The sequence below is a fragment of the Echinops telfairi genome, unplaced genomic scaffold (genome assembly GCF_000313985.2).
Source record: "Echinops telfairi isolate 266 unplaced genomic scaffold, ASM31398v2 ScPeMD7_2;HRSCAF=8, whole genome shotgun sequence".
NCBI lineage: Eukaryota > Metazoa > Chordata > Mammalia > Afrosoricida > Tenrecidae > Echinops > Echinops telfairi.
In genome coordinates, this window is record NW_022103898.1 from 26484003 (window position 1) to 26498407 (window position 14405).

The 14405-nt window shown below is 42.7% G+C and overlaps 1 protein-coding gene across 1 annotated transcript in view; it reads right to left on the reverse strand.

The window, feature by feature from the left end:
- Positions 1-14188, reverse strand: part of ANO4 (anoctamin 4) — a 390715-nt gene extending 376527 nt beyond the window's left edge. Inside the window, exon 1 of the mRNA XM_045292178.1 lies at positions 13932-14188. The gene's annotated coding sequence lies outside the window, so the exon portion shown is untranslated. The remainder of the gene's footprint in view (positions 1-13931) is intronic.
- Positions 14189-14405: the final 217 nt, after the last annotated feature.

Genomic DNA, 14405 nt, shown 5'->3' on the forward strand with positions numbered 1-14405 from the left:
CTGGGGACTGTCGGACCCTGTCATCTGGCTGACTGTTGGTGACCTGCCCTGCTGTTTGCTGCCTGTGGCTGGATTGCCTGAATTGCTCTACAGAAGACTCGGTTGTCTGCTTCCTTGACTTGCACCCCCCAGCCCTTGTGAGTTGAAGGACTGCCAGTGTATAAACTGTCTCACTGAAGTGAGTTGCACTGAGCCATTTGTACTGTTCTATAGACTAATTAGCTGCTTATTTCTTATATTGTATATATATATATACAAAATGCTTGAACCCAACAGTAATATTATATCATCACTCACATTTAAAATACTTGTCCAAACTCCTCTGAAATGTTATATCACTCCATTTTTTGCCTTGAATATTTATTATATTCAGCCCACTTCCCCACTGAATCTTAACCTAATGTAGCATCTGTTTATGTTTAAAAGTCTTCTATTGGTCACATTATCATATTTGTTTTCAAGGGAATATTTCAAATTCTGGCTTTGTTTTATGCCCAGCCCTACACGCCTGAGCAATACACTCAAAGTACGATCTGAAATAGATAAAAAGGATTATGAAAGGGGAGGTGGGAAATGAGACTGGGCAAGCAGCCCAGATTTGGGGGAATCTATGCCCTTGAAACTTGCCAATCTTTGCAAAATATTTGTATACAGCCCTTAACATGGATTCCCCCATTTGTCTGTGCACTCAAGAAGATCCAAATAATATTCGATGTGTGATTCTGGACCAACTGCTTGGTCCCTACTCTAATCCCCTCTGAAGGAAAGCAGGAGAATAACCCGCTATTTAAGTGAAAAGGTCTTTGTCAAACCACTCAGCTCGCTCAAAGGATGCTATCCCTAACTTTAATTTGATGGTCATTAGGGCACTAGGTCTGTTCTCCACTTGTCACCCAGAACAGCTGCACTCTAGACCCAGATGTGCCAGGGAGTTACGCTGCCTTAACAGAGTCCTGGAGGCACAGTGGATAAGCTCTCAGTCGCCAACCAAAAGGTCAGTGGTTCAAATCCACCAGGTGCTCTCTGTAGGGGAGAAAGATGTAGCAGTCTGCTTCCATAAGAATAGCAGCCTTGAAGATGCTGTGAGCAGTTCTACTCTCTCTTTGTAAGACCACTGTGACAATATACAGAAAATGGACATGCACAACACCCAAACTTGATCCTCCCAGCCAGGTCAGCAGAGACTGGTGTCTAACCAAACCTTGCCAATTGCTTTGACCCAATTTTGCTTTGAAGTGATGCTATTAACATGAAAGTGTTTGGCGAGAAGCAGTCTTACAAAATCTGATGTTTTTCATTACAAAACACAGTGGACTCTTCATGAGGACTCCTGGGAGAGACCCATGTCTGATGTTGGTGCCGATAGTAGCTAAAATTGCCCTCAGCAACGGATTTATCTTTACTCCTACAAGTGCCGCTCTTCTCAGACTGTGAGAGAAAATGCAAAGTTGTGGACCCTGTGTCTTCTGCTTCAGTAATTCTGACATGCAATTTCATGGTATTCCTGGTTCCATTTGGTTCCCACCATTACATGCCTTCTTTGATTAATAAAAGAAGACTTTTTTTTTTACAGAAATTCATGCTCATAAAAAAGCTGAGCAGAAAATACAGAGTTCCATGTACCCCACTGCCTTAGTATTCACATCTTGTATTTAAGTTATTGTATATTTGCTATCTGAGGAACTAATATTTATATATTATTATGAACTACAGTCTTCCTTATAGTCCACTTGTATTTCATATTACATGCACCCCACTTTAGGCATTTTATGCACCATCTACATCTATATGTTATAAAATTATAGGCACATGAATATATATGTATATATATATGTATACTGGAGCCTTATCTTATAATCTTATACTCCTTCTATATTCAGGAAGGCAACAGAACTACTTCAACAATTTTTCTATTTTTAATGCTTGGAGTTATGGATATGCAGTAGACATGCATATGCTAATTACAAGTTACCAAGAGCACAACACTAATTCAAAATTAGACAAGACAGAGTATTTTAATGAACACAACAACACAATAGCAACTTAAATCCAAAACTTGTTTCTAGATTCAAACAGCAACCTTTTGTTGAGCACTTACTTTGTACCAGACTCATAACTAGATACAAAAAATTAAAAGGAAACTGAGAATGTCTGGTGCTTCATAAAAACTACAGCAGTCCAAGGGAAAGTATGGAGTTATGGATGCATGTACCTATCAAATGTGCATGTATGCATACGTATACAAACACACGCAGGATGTATCCATAACACTATGACATAAGGAAAACAAAGGCCAGTCATTGCCACCTGTGGAGGTCCCAAAGAAAGACTTTATCCTGACTGCCACGGCTTCCAGAAATCCATCTCATCCATCTGTCTGGGTATAACAATCACGGAAGGGTTTCTTAATTTGTAACTTAAAAAGATAACAAAAGGTTAAGAAAGATTTCATCCACCCAATACAACGAGGACTGTGCTTGGCTTACTCTACAGCTAAATGGGGAATGATGAGCACGCTACAACCCTTGGTCAGGTTTAGCAAGAACATGATCTCCACTCCAGCCCAGCTTTGATTTCTATTCTTGCACTGTGAAAATTGACCCAGTCTACAATGATTGGGGCAGTGTGTGGCCATCAGTTTTGCAGGGTAAATCTAATTTCATGTGGCCTTATGTTGTTGACTTTGTAGTTAGCTTTTGTCGAGGCAGGCTCCAACTCCGATTGACCCCACACACACCAGAACAAAGCAATGTCTGGTGATGCACCATCCTCCTGAGCAGTGGGTGTCGATCACCCTGATCTACAAGGTGTCCAATGGCCAACTCTCAGAAGTAGATCATCAGGACTTTTTAGTACATCGGAGTCGGGAAGCTTTAGTGAAAGCTTCACTGAAAGGCAGAAACCAAACCTAGGTCACCATGGAAGGCAAGAATTCTGCCACTGACCCACCAATATCTGTCTTTCTAAACAGCCTAAAGTCCTGCAAAAGACAAGAGTCGGATGAAGGGCTACCTACCTGTGAAGTTAAGAAACTTTCACAAATGTATTTTCAGTTTAATGGTATAGCACATCACGTGGTTTACCGAAATATGCTTATGATTTGGAACCGTGAGCACTGCATCAATCAAAGACAAAGTGTAAAGATAAGGAGACTGGGGCTTGACCCAGCTCACTGGAGCCTTTACTGATAACCTTTTGCTAATGGAGAAAAGTATCTGAGATTTAGAAAGTCCCTTCCCTCTCTTTTAGCTAAGAGCTCTTGCATATAACATTAGGCAACTGATAATTATCAGTCATATTTAATTCATTTTCCCCACATTTCCATGATCCATCATCTGCAGGTTCTTTTCTGTAACCCACATCATTCCTCTTCCATGTAAATACAAGGCTGCCAATGTATTGTATTATCAGGGCTCTGATTATCATTTGCTGAAAGTCCTGAGGTTCTGAAATTGCTTAAAGTTCAATTTAAAAGTAGTCTGTTGATCAATTTTATTGCTCAGGAAAGTAGGCACTATTTATATCCTTCTGATTAGCTTTATTTAACACAGGCTCCCAGGGAGAAGTAACTCTGGGATGAACTATTCCATCCTATCACATACCACAGCGGGGTATACCAATACATGAAGGCACACAGTTTACCCTGCAAGTGTTCTGTGATGCCCCACTCCTAGGACTGGCCACATTGATGGTTCGGACTAGAGCAGCCCTCCCCAGCTACCTGTTCACCCTCTCCATTTTTTACATATTCCCTTAGCAGCGGTTATCTTGTCACTTCTTAACCATTACATTTCCTATCACATCTTCCTCCATCCTTTCAGCTCCCACTTCAAGACAGAGCCCGAATCCTACCATTTCTCATCACCACCTCCATTCATCGCCAGCATCTTGGTCTAGCATCATCTTTCTTCTAAATTTCTGCACCAGCTTCCTTACTGCTCTATAACATCCTGACTCTCAACAGTCTGTCGTCCACACAAAAGCAAGGGGGAAAGAAAATAACCTTTAAAAACTGCTGGTCAGATCACTTAATCAAAGATTGTAGTGATGACTCCCAATCAACAGGGGGAAGGAAAAAGAACACATTTTCAAATCATCAGTGGAATCCAGACTTTCTGGAGCCACTGAGGTTAGATAAACCCCTGAAACTATTGCCCTGAGATAAACCTTAAACCTTGTATCAAAACTATCCCCCAAAGTTTTCTTTGAATCAAACAATGTAAATAAATGATATCTGCTTTGAGTAGTGTGCTCTTGTAAAGAATTATATATCTGAGTTACAATTGACTACAGCAATTCAAAATATTAGATGAGTAGCTTCTGGGTCAGTGGTGGTAGAACAAATTCAAGAAGAATGGTGAGGCTGTCTGTCTCCCTGTGGAAGGTCATTCATGTCCCTAAATTGTACATGCAAAAGTTGAAAAAGGGTGTAAGATTGCGTGTACTTTCACCAAAATAAATAAATGAAGCATGCCAGTCAAACCATGGCATTCCTGCACCCAAAATGTTGCCCTAACTTTGAATGGCACAATGAATAAAAGCCAAATACTTAGCATGCCTTCTAGCCTATGCCCTCTTCCTTGTCACTCAGCACTAGCCCTCATCCAAGTAGGATTGTCCTCTCTAGAGTGTTTCCACCTAACTTTGCAAAGCTATGTGCGGAAAAAGTCTCAGCATTCTCCATTCTGAAGACTACTCTGGCTTAAGATCATTCCAAGACAGATTTCTTCGTTCTTCTGGCAGTCCATGGAATATTCGATATTCTTTAGAACACCATGATTCAAAAGCATCAAGTCTTTGGTGTTCCTTATTCACTGTCGTCCTCATACGTGTATGGAATTATTAAAAATACCATGGATTAGATCAGACTCACCTCAGTCTTCAAAGTGACATCTTTGTTTTTTTAATACTTTCAGAAGGGTATGCAGCACATTTGTCTAAGGCTTGATTTCTTGACTGCTGCATCCATGGGTACTGACTGTGGATTCAAGTAAAATTGACAACTTCACTTATTTTCTTCACTTATCATAATGTTGCTTATTTGTCAAGTTGTGAGGATTTTTGTTTTCTTTAGCTTGAGGTGTAATCCATACTGAAGGCTGTAGAGTGCTTCAAGTCCTCTTCTCTTTCAGTAGGCAAGTTTGTGTCACTTGAAGATCACAGGCTGCTAATGAGTCTTCCTCCACTCCAGATACTGTGTTCTACTCCATATGCTCCAGTTCCCCAGGATGTGTGCTCAGCATACAGACCAAATAAATAGGGTGAAAGGGTACAGTGCTGATGAACACCTTTCCTGATTTTTAAACCATGAAGTCACTTTGCTCTGTTTGACCAGCTTCTTCTTCGTCTCTGTACAGGTTCCACGTGAACATAATTAAGTGTTCTGGAATTCCATTCTTGGCAATGTTAGCTGTAATTTGATATGATCCACACAGTTGAGAAAGTTGATGAAACACAGGTAAACATCGTTCTGGTATTTTCTTCTTTCAGCCAAGATTCATTTAGCTTCAGCAAGGATAACCCTCATTCTACATCCTCTTCTGAATCTGGCTTGAATTTCTGGCAATTCCCTCTTGATATCCTGCTGCGATCACTAATTAATTATATTCAGCAAAATATTACTTGTAAATTACATGAATGATACTGTTTGATAATTTACTCATTCTGTTCGATATTCTTTCTTTGGAATGGGTACAAACATGGATCTCCTCCACTTGGTTGGAAAGCTTTGCTTTTCCAAATTTCTTGGAATAGATGAGTGACTACTTCTAATATTGCATGTTTGCTGAAACATCTCAATGTGTGTTCAGTTAATTCATGTAGACTTCTTTTTTGACAATGCCTTCTGTGCACTTGGACCTCTTCGTTCAATTATATCAGTCTTGTTCATACGCTATCTTCTGAAATAGCTGAACGGAGCGTCAGCCAATAATTTTTGGTATAGTGACTCTATATGTATTCCTTCCATTTTTGTTTGATACCTCCTATGTTGTTCAATATTTTTTCCTATAAAACCTAAACCAAACCCATGACCTTCAAGCCAATTCTGACTCACAATGACGCTACATGACAAAGTAGGGCTACTCCATGGGGTTTCTTTACCAAAGCGGACAGCTTCGCTTTTCCCCCATGAAGAAGCTGATAGGTTAGAATGACTGAGTTTTCAGAGCTGATAGGTTAGAATGACTGAGTTTTCAGAGCCACCCAACACTTCAACCACTGAGCCACCAGTCTCCTTATTTTGTCCATACAATCCTTCAATATTTCAACTTGAGGTTTGCATTTTTTTCTTCAAGTCTTCCTGCTTGAGAAATGCCACCCACACTTTACCTCTGGGTTACTTATTTCCAGGTGTGTGCATCAGTATAATACTTTACTTCGTCTTCTTGAGCAGCTCTTTGCTTCTGTTCAGCTCTTGTACGCCACCTTTTCTTCCATTCACTTTTGCTATTCTATAGGATGTTTCGGATTCTCTTTTGACATTCATTTTTGGTCCCCTCCCCCCCACCTTTGAATAGCCTTTTGTTTTCTTCACCTATGCCATCCCATAATTCATCAGTTCTTTGGTCAATAAAGTTCCAGGGAACAAGTTTATTCTTGAGATAGTCTCTAAATTCTGGTGGGAGATGCTCACAGTTATACTTCCTCTCTCATGGACTTGTTTTGACTTTCTTCAGCTTCAACTGGAAACTGTGTAGAAGCAATTGATAATCTGTCCTGAAGTAAGCTCCTGGCCTAGTTCAGGTTGGTGCTGTTGAACATCCCCGTCTTCTCTTTCCACAGATGCATTTGATCTTATTTTTGTATATTCTATCCAGTGAGGACCACATGCACTTGCAATGATCTTTCACTGGCTTTGAAAAATTCCATCATTCCATATCTGATGTAATTTCCATCACCAAGGTCATATTTCCCAACTGCTGATCCTTCTTGTTTCCCACTTTCCCATTCCAATTAACAGCAATTATCAGTGCATCTTGATTTTATGCTTGATCAATTTTAGATTGCAGAACTTAGTAAAAATCTTGATTTTCTTCATTTTTGACCTAGTAGATGGTTCATAAATTTGAGTAATAGTCATGTTTGCTGACTGTCCTATAAGCATATGGATATTATACATGTATATGGATAATGTATGGACATATAATAGATGGTTAATATTATATTATTACTGACAGCTTTGCACTCCAAGGCAGATCCTGAAATGTTCTTTCTAATGGCAAATGCAACACTATTCCTCTTTAATTTGTCATCCTGAGAATAGCAGAACATATGGTTGTCTGATTCAAAATGGCCAATAACCAGCCCATGTCAGCTCCCTAATGCCCAAAATATTGATCTTTATGCCATCCATTTCATTGTTAATGACTTCCAAGTTTCCTATATTTATACTTCAAACATCCCACATTCTAATTATTCATGAATGTTTGCAGCTTTTCTCATTTTGAGTCATGCCACAGCAACAAATGAAGGTCCCGAAAGCTTTACTCCACCCACACCATTAAGGTCTACACTACTTTGAGGAGGCAGCTATCCCCCCAATGTATTTTGCTATGTTGAATGCCTTCCAACCTGCAGGGCTCCTCTTGAAGAATTGCATCAGGCAATGTTCCATTGCTATTCAGAAAGTTTTCACTGATCAAGACTTTAGAAGTATATTGCCAGACCCTCCTTTAACTAGTCTTAGTCTAGAAGTTCCACCATGAGTAGACTTGATGGTATTTAAAAGACCAGTGACATAGCTGCCAGCATCAGAGTAACAAAGAAGCCACGGCAATAAAGATGTGTAGGGGTCACCTGCCAATACCAGCACCAGAAATATTAGAGTAATGACTCCTCACCCACTTCCCAAGGATTATTAGGGAATAATAATCACGGAATCAGGGGAGAGTACAGAGATGAAGGTGCAAGGATGAAGCATAGAGTCCTTTCGCTCAAGGAACAACATCCATATAAACTTAATTTGGGAAACAGAGGGAGATAAGTTAACCTGTAATTGCATTCTAGTCTAATAAGTCCCAGGAGATCTTTGTACTGGGGGATATAAAATGGCAGAAATGGTCTTCCTTGATAAAATAAAGATGCTAAGTATGAAAGAGCTTCCAGGCAAAGTGACATCTGAGCTTACTGTGAGAGTCACTCTGAAGAAAGAGAGGAGAGACATTTTAGGCAAAGGAAACAGCCTGTGTAAGGCTGAAAATGGTTTGTTAGTTCTGCTGCATCCCATGAGAGATGCAGACGAAGAGGCAGACTGAGGAGGCAGGGGTTATCGATGGTACAATTAGTTCCATAGGCATGGGGCTACCACCCAAGCTATCATTGTTGATTGTCAGAACAGTGTCATTTCGGGCATCACAACACTAGCACAAACACGGTTAGCTAATTCATCTCTTTTGTTCAATTGACAGATAAAATCAGGTGCTAAAAATAATGTGGTGGAAAACTGGAAGGTATCTTCCGCAAGGACAAGAAAGGTGCCTTTTTATTAGAACTTTTCTGGCCAAGAACCAAAGACCAAATCCACCCAAGCGAATTGGTTGTCAGCTGGATTTTTGTGTGTGAGAAACTGTGAAATGGTGGGCAGGGCACCAAAAAGTGATAAACTTTATGAAGTATACCTAGACTTTAAGTTCCCTGGGAACGATGGCTGACTCTGGCTATGTCACCAGAGGATCCCAACTACTTGACATTAGGACGGAATACAGTGTGATGCTCTATAAGCATTTAGCCAGTGACTAAGGGGATGAAGGGAACAGCCAGTAAGCCATCACCCCGTCTACAAAACAGAAGCAGATAATAGTATACACCGTGTAAGTAAAGGGGTAAAAATAAGGACACTTTATAAAATTCTCACAACTTTCCTAGGAAACACATCATTCCCATATGTGTGTAAAATGCATTTCTACACAAGCCTGAGCAAATTATCATACGTATTTGCTGAGTGTGACGGATTTGCTGGGTGTGACTCGCCTGCCTGGTACAACAACTTTATCGGCCTGAAATGAACCCAGAAAGAATGGACACCAGTGAGTGAGATGCGACAAAGCAGTTTTGTGAGCAATGAATGACACAATAAATGTCAGCTGTGTATCCTGGAAGACACCCCACATTGGGAATGGAGCAAGGCCCCACACTATGTACACTGTACTAAACTCGTCTTACCCACGTGTTAAGTAGGCCTCCAACCTTGGGAAGTCTCTTAACTAACTTCCTTTTCATCTCTGAACCTCAGTTTCCTTTCAGGCTTGAAAAATGCTCATCTAGGACATTTGTGGTGATAACAAGAGATGCTTCAAATTGTCCCAGTTAAACAGATAGTCATCATATGTACGTGAGCCCTATACTCAAAGGTTTAACACATGTCTAACCTTGCTGATTAATTCTAATGTTCATGCCCTATCATAGTTCCCAAGGGAAGATGTTGCCCACTCCCTAAATGAGCGTTTAATCTGGATCAATTGCTACAGAAATTGCCATCCAGCTGGAAATAGTAATACATTTGATTCCACAATTCTTAATGACTGCATGGGAGCCCTTCGAGATCATCTGGCCCAGCACCAATGCAGCAAACGCAGAGAGTGTGAGTCACACGAGTGGGGCAGGCGTGGACTCCAAGGGTCCTTGAAGACATCACACTGTGACTGGCACAGTCTCTGATGGCCTTGGCACTCATTCCCCTCTGACACTCACCGGAGGTCCCCAGTGAAAGACCAAAAGGGAAGATGCAAGTAAGTGAATTCCTGTTGTCTTACAGTATGTCTGCTTTCTATCAGAATGGCTGCTGGCTCACACACGCCTTAAAGGTCCCTTAGCAGATGCCTCAGTAAGGGTCAGAGATTTCTATTATGTAAACTTGCCGCTGTAAAACTGTGAAACCTGTCACTCTGTGATTGGAACAATTTCTTGGCTCTCTAGACCTGGGAGTCAACAGACTGGAGTATAAAATGCTGAGTAGAAGGAAGAATCATCTCCTTTCCTCTTGCCTGAGTTGGGGGGGGCTGTGATTTAGTTCTTCTCCAGCATTCTGCCATCTCCCTCTACCACCCACGAAGGATCACTTGTGAATACTTACAGCTGTCTGGCTAAATGACTCTACTACTGCGGTCATGCCTTTTGCTTGTTTTGTTTTCGGCCAAGCTGGTCTAGTGACTACAGTTCTAAATAAATTCAGTAGGGCGACACAGATAAAAAATGCAGTTCTCGACACAGCTCATGAAGCATGTCTCCTATGTTATACAGTCTATCCGGGTGGCCAAAGGAAGAGCAGGTTCCTTTCCAAGTAGATCACTATAGCTGGTGCTAGAAGTTGTTTGAAATCTCTGTTGAAGAATGATCCTCTCTCTAAGAAGCTTTATGTAGGCGATGCACATTACTCTTTTTACTATTGAAAAAAAGCCTCATGGAGAGATGGTGAGAAGAAATATATTGACTTAATTATATTGGGGAAAGCAACAAAAATACCAACAATATCCTCCTTAATGATACAATTCTTTCAGTGTCTAAAGGAAGGCTGCTTAACATCATCAAGTGATTGCACCTTGACTCCGCACAAGGTCCCTTCCTCAGCACCAAGACCTCTTAGACAGTAAACATGTCAAGGTTTGAGGGCAGTCCAACCTAGATGGATCCAGAATATCATTAATTAAAATGCAAAATAGATTCTATTTCTGGTCCTGGTAATCAACTATGGAAAATAGTGGCAGTAACAAGCATGCCTGCAGAAGCATGAGGTTGTATTTATAGTAGTGAGGGCGATGTCTTCTCCCAGCTATGAGATTATAGCTGGGACATTGGGAGTTCCCAAAGAGAAGCTGTGAACCAGCCTCCATGATCACAGTGTTTTCATTGTTTGCGTTTCTGGCATGTGTACATTACATTTATGTACAGACTAACACATGTTTAAATATATGTATGTATCTGTATATATTTGTATATATGCTGATATAGGTATGTATATATCTGTGTGACATATTGCACATGTTGTATTTAATATATTATATGTGTATGTGTATATATGTATGTATGAATACACACATTTATATAGGCTTCAAAAAGTTCATAGAAAAAATGGAATGAAAAGATGATGAAATTTTTCCACAAACTTTATGAAGTCCTCTCTTTAAATATACTGGGATATCAGAAGCAAAAAGCGAGTGAGCCAAAGACAAGGAGGTTAAAAAAAACACAAAACCCACTGCTTCATCATAAAAGCTGCAGGCTTCAAATTAAAACAACATACACACACTTAAAAATAGGGTGAAAACATTGTTTTAGAGCTAGCTGTCACTGAGGAGCACAGAAAATGAATACCTGCATCTACACCAGGCCACGCTTCCCTCAACCAATTTCAAATAACTTCAATGTGCGCTTGGGCTTGGGGCACACTCGCTGCAAAGCACAGCAGCAAAATAAACACACACACAAATAAAATGCTGTCGTGACTCCATCACACACACAGGCTACAGGCTCCACTCAGCGTAGCTTTTATCTTACTCTCCGGTGGCAGTCGTTTCTGCCTTCAGAGACTGAGGAAAGGAATTAACATGACAGCACCACGCTGTGAATCAAGGAAATGCTGAAGAATGCACTCGAAATTCAAAGCCATTCCGGAAGGCATTATCTGGAGGAGGTCTGTGGGACGTGGGGAAATCCCTACCGCACCCCCTCCAAAAATACACGAAGGAAGACACTTTCTCAGAGCTTTTCCTCTCGCCTCTACACTAGCATGCTGCAACTATTAAGAACGTGTACACGCAGTGCATCCTCCCGCATGCTTGCACACGTGTGCAATGCTGAGAGAAGCAGGTAAACATTCTGTTTAGCAAAATAAGGGAGGGCTATGAATTTTTTTTTCTCTCAAGCTGAAATAGTTCCTCACTAAAATGAAATATGTCCCAGATGCACCAGACATTGCCCGCAGTGGGAACAGTCTATTTCTATGACGCCGGCGCCGATTCTGTTTCCATCTTGTTGAATACCTCCAGTACAGTTGCCAGACATGCAACAAATCCTTTATATTTGGGGAGGGGGAGGAAAACACGGCAAAATACAAAAACATCACTGAGGGAAAAGTAAACTGGTCATCCTTAAAGAAGCTTAAGGGGATCAGGGAAGCCTGTTTCTCAAATCCCAAGATTGCTACGAGCCACAATCAAGTGTTGGAAGCAGAGTGGGCACTAGAACAGTGATTCCAAACAATGCTCAGAGTATTTCAAATGTTCTTTAAGGGTTCGGGGACTACAGTCTGCAAACTGCCCACACTACCCCACAACACCCCTCGCACACAAACACACACACATACACAAACACACACACTTTTCCCCTTGTTAACCTGTTTGCATGCATACTCTTGGACTGGATGTATCATGTAAACATCTATAAATTTGTGATCATTATGTAGATACATACTTGTAGCCATAAATAGAACTCCCACAAAACAAAACAACAAATGCGTCTTCTGTGGATGCAAGAAACTGGATAAAAGCATATGCCTGAGGTCATCACCACTATTTTATTTTAAGAAATATCCACACAAACAGTGGAGAGAAAAGTGGTAAGAACGAGCAAGGCAGTTGAGAAACTGGACAGCCCCGTTTCCCTACCAACAGGGAGAAGAGACCAGAAATTGCTCCCCAACCTTTTCCCCTCGGTGATTATTAAATTGCATGGATGAATGCAGTACCTTACATGTCAGCGGCCAGATCACATTTGAGGGGGAAAGCCTTCAGATAGTGGAACTGCACCAGAACTGGAAAAGCCACTGACAGTCAAATGACACGACCCTTCTCCAGTTTAAGACTGGGAAGGAACTCAGTCCGATATCCCCTGCAAAGCCTGTTCTTTGGCACACTGCTCTGACCAAAACAGTGCAACATACCTGCTTACCACCCAACAACCCCCACCCACCTCCCCCCAAAATACCTCCTGGTGATAAGATGCCTGCAAGGCACTTGTTCAACAACTCCCTAACGCTCCTGGGGTTCCTTTGGACTTCAAGGGACAGCCAATAACAGACTTGAAGTTGTGGTGTCCTCTGCAGTAAGTCTCTCAGAAGACCAGGTGCCAAACTAGAGTATTCTTCGGAGACAAATGCTCTGGATCAACAGCACTCCGGCTGGTGGATGCGGTAACACACAGGCTCTTCACCAGAAACCTGCTTCGTGCTGCCTTAGAAAAGTCTTAACCATTCCCATCGCCTCAGAGCATTTTTTTTTCTCTTTCAGGAGGTTGAAACTGCTGTCAACTCAGAAAGATTCCACCACTCCACCCCCCTGCCCCCCACCTCCCTCTGAGGAGACGGCAAAAGATGGTTTGCCAAGCTGGCACCCTGAGACTTTGATGGGAAAGAAGCAATGAGGTCATGTGGCCGGCTCCGTCTGCCAGCGCAGGATTCCGCCCGCAGCAGCGGATGTCACTGCCCAAGTTGCCCACCCCACAAGGCACAGGGCCACCTTGATGTCTGTGGCCGGTGCTTGAAGCACCTCTGCTCACCGCAGACTCCGACATAACTCACACGTGAGCTTGTCTGCCCACAGAAAGATGGAAGAGTTTGTTACGTGGGCCCCACACCTGGGCCCTCCTGGAGGCAGAGAGGGTGCCCCTCAGCTCACGGGGGCTTCATCTCACCCCAAATTGTCAGTCATCCTCCACTGCTGCCCTGCAAACTGCTGCAGTTTCTCATCTCCCAGCAGCCGCTTCAAGGACAAAGAGAGGGTGCTTAGGTTTCCATCGCAGCTGAGGAGCTCAGGCTTACCAGGGTGGGTGGAAAGACAAAGCACCCAGACAAATAAGCCCTGGCATTTTCTTAGCTGGAGCACCCCTGAGGAGGCTCCCTGAAAACCGCACACACCCAGAAGGAAGGTCACCAAGCTTAGCGAGGAAGAGCGCTCCCTACACTGCAGCCCAGGAGCTCACTGCAAGCAAGCACTTACCATAAAAATAGCAAGAGTCAACCGAAGGCGCGGGGCTCCTTCCTTGGTGGTTTGGGCGGAGAGAAATCCAGCCGGAACCTCCTCCAGGTTGGGGATGCGGCCAGCAAAGTGATGCGAAGCGATGGAGCCAACACGCACTAGTCCTGCTCAGCCGCCCCTCGGGCCCGCATGCAGTTGTTTGTGCTGTAAAATCCCTGAGAAGTCTGGGACAGGGCTCTCCCGAAAGGCAGGGGGAGCGAAAGCAGCCTGCTGAGTTTCCGAGCAGCACGTCCAGGACGCGTCCTCCCCGCCAGGGGCAGGGGCGGAGTGCTGGGGGGGAAGGGGAGGGTGGGCACCGGGCTGGAGTCAGTCGGGCAGGCGAGACGAGGGGCAGTAAGGAGTCTCTTCGGCGTGGAAGGCAGTGCCGGCAAGAGCATCGGTATTCCATATCAGTTATTGCCAATGACCAATCAGCCCAGGCAGGGGCCGTGTCAA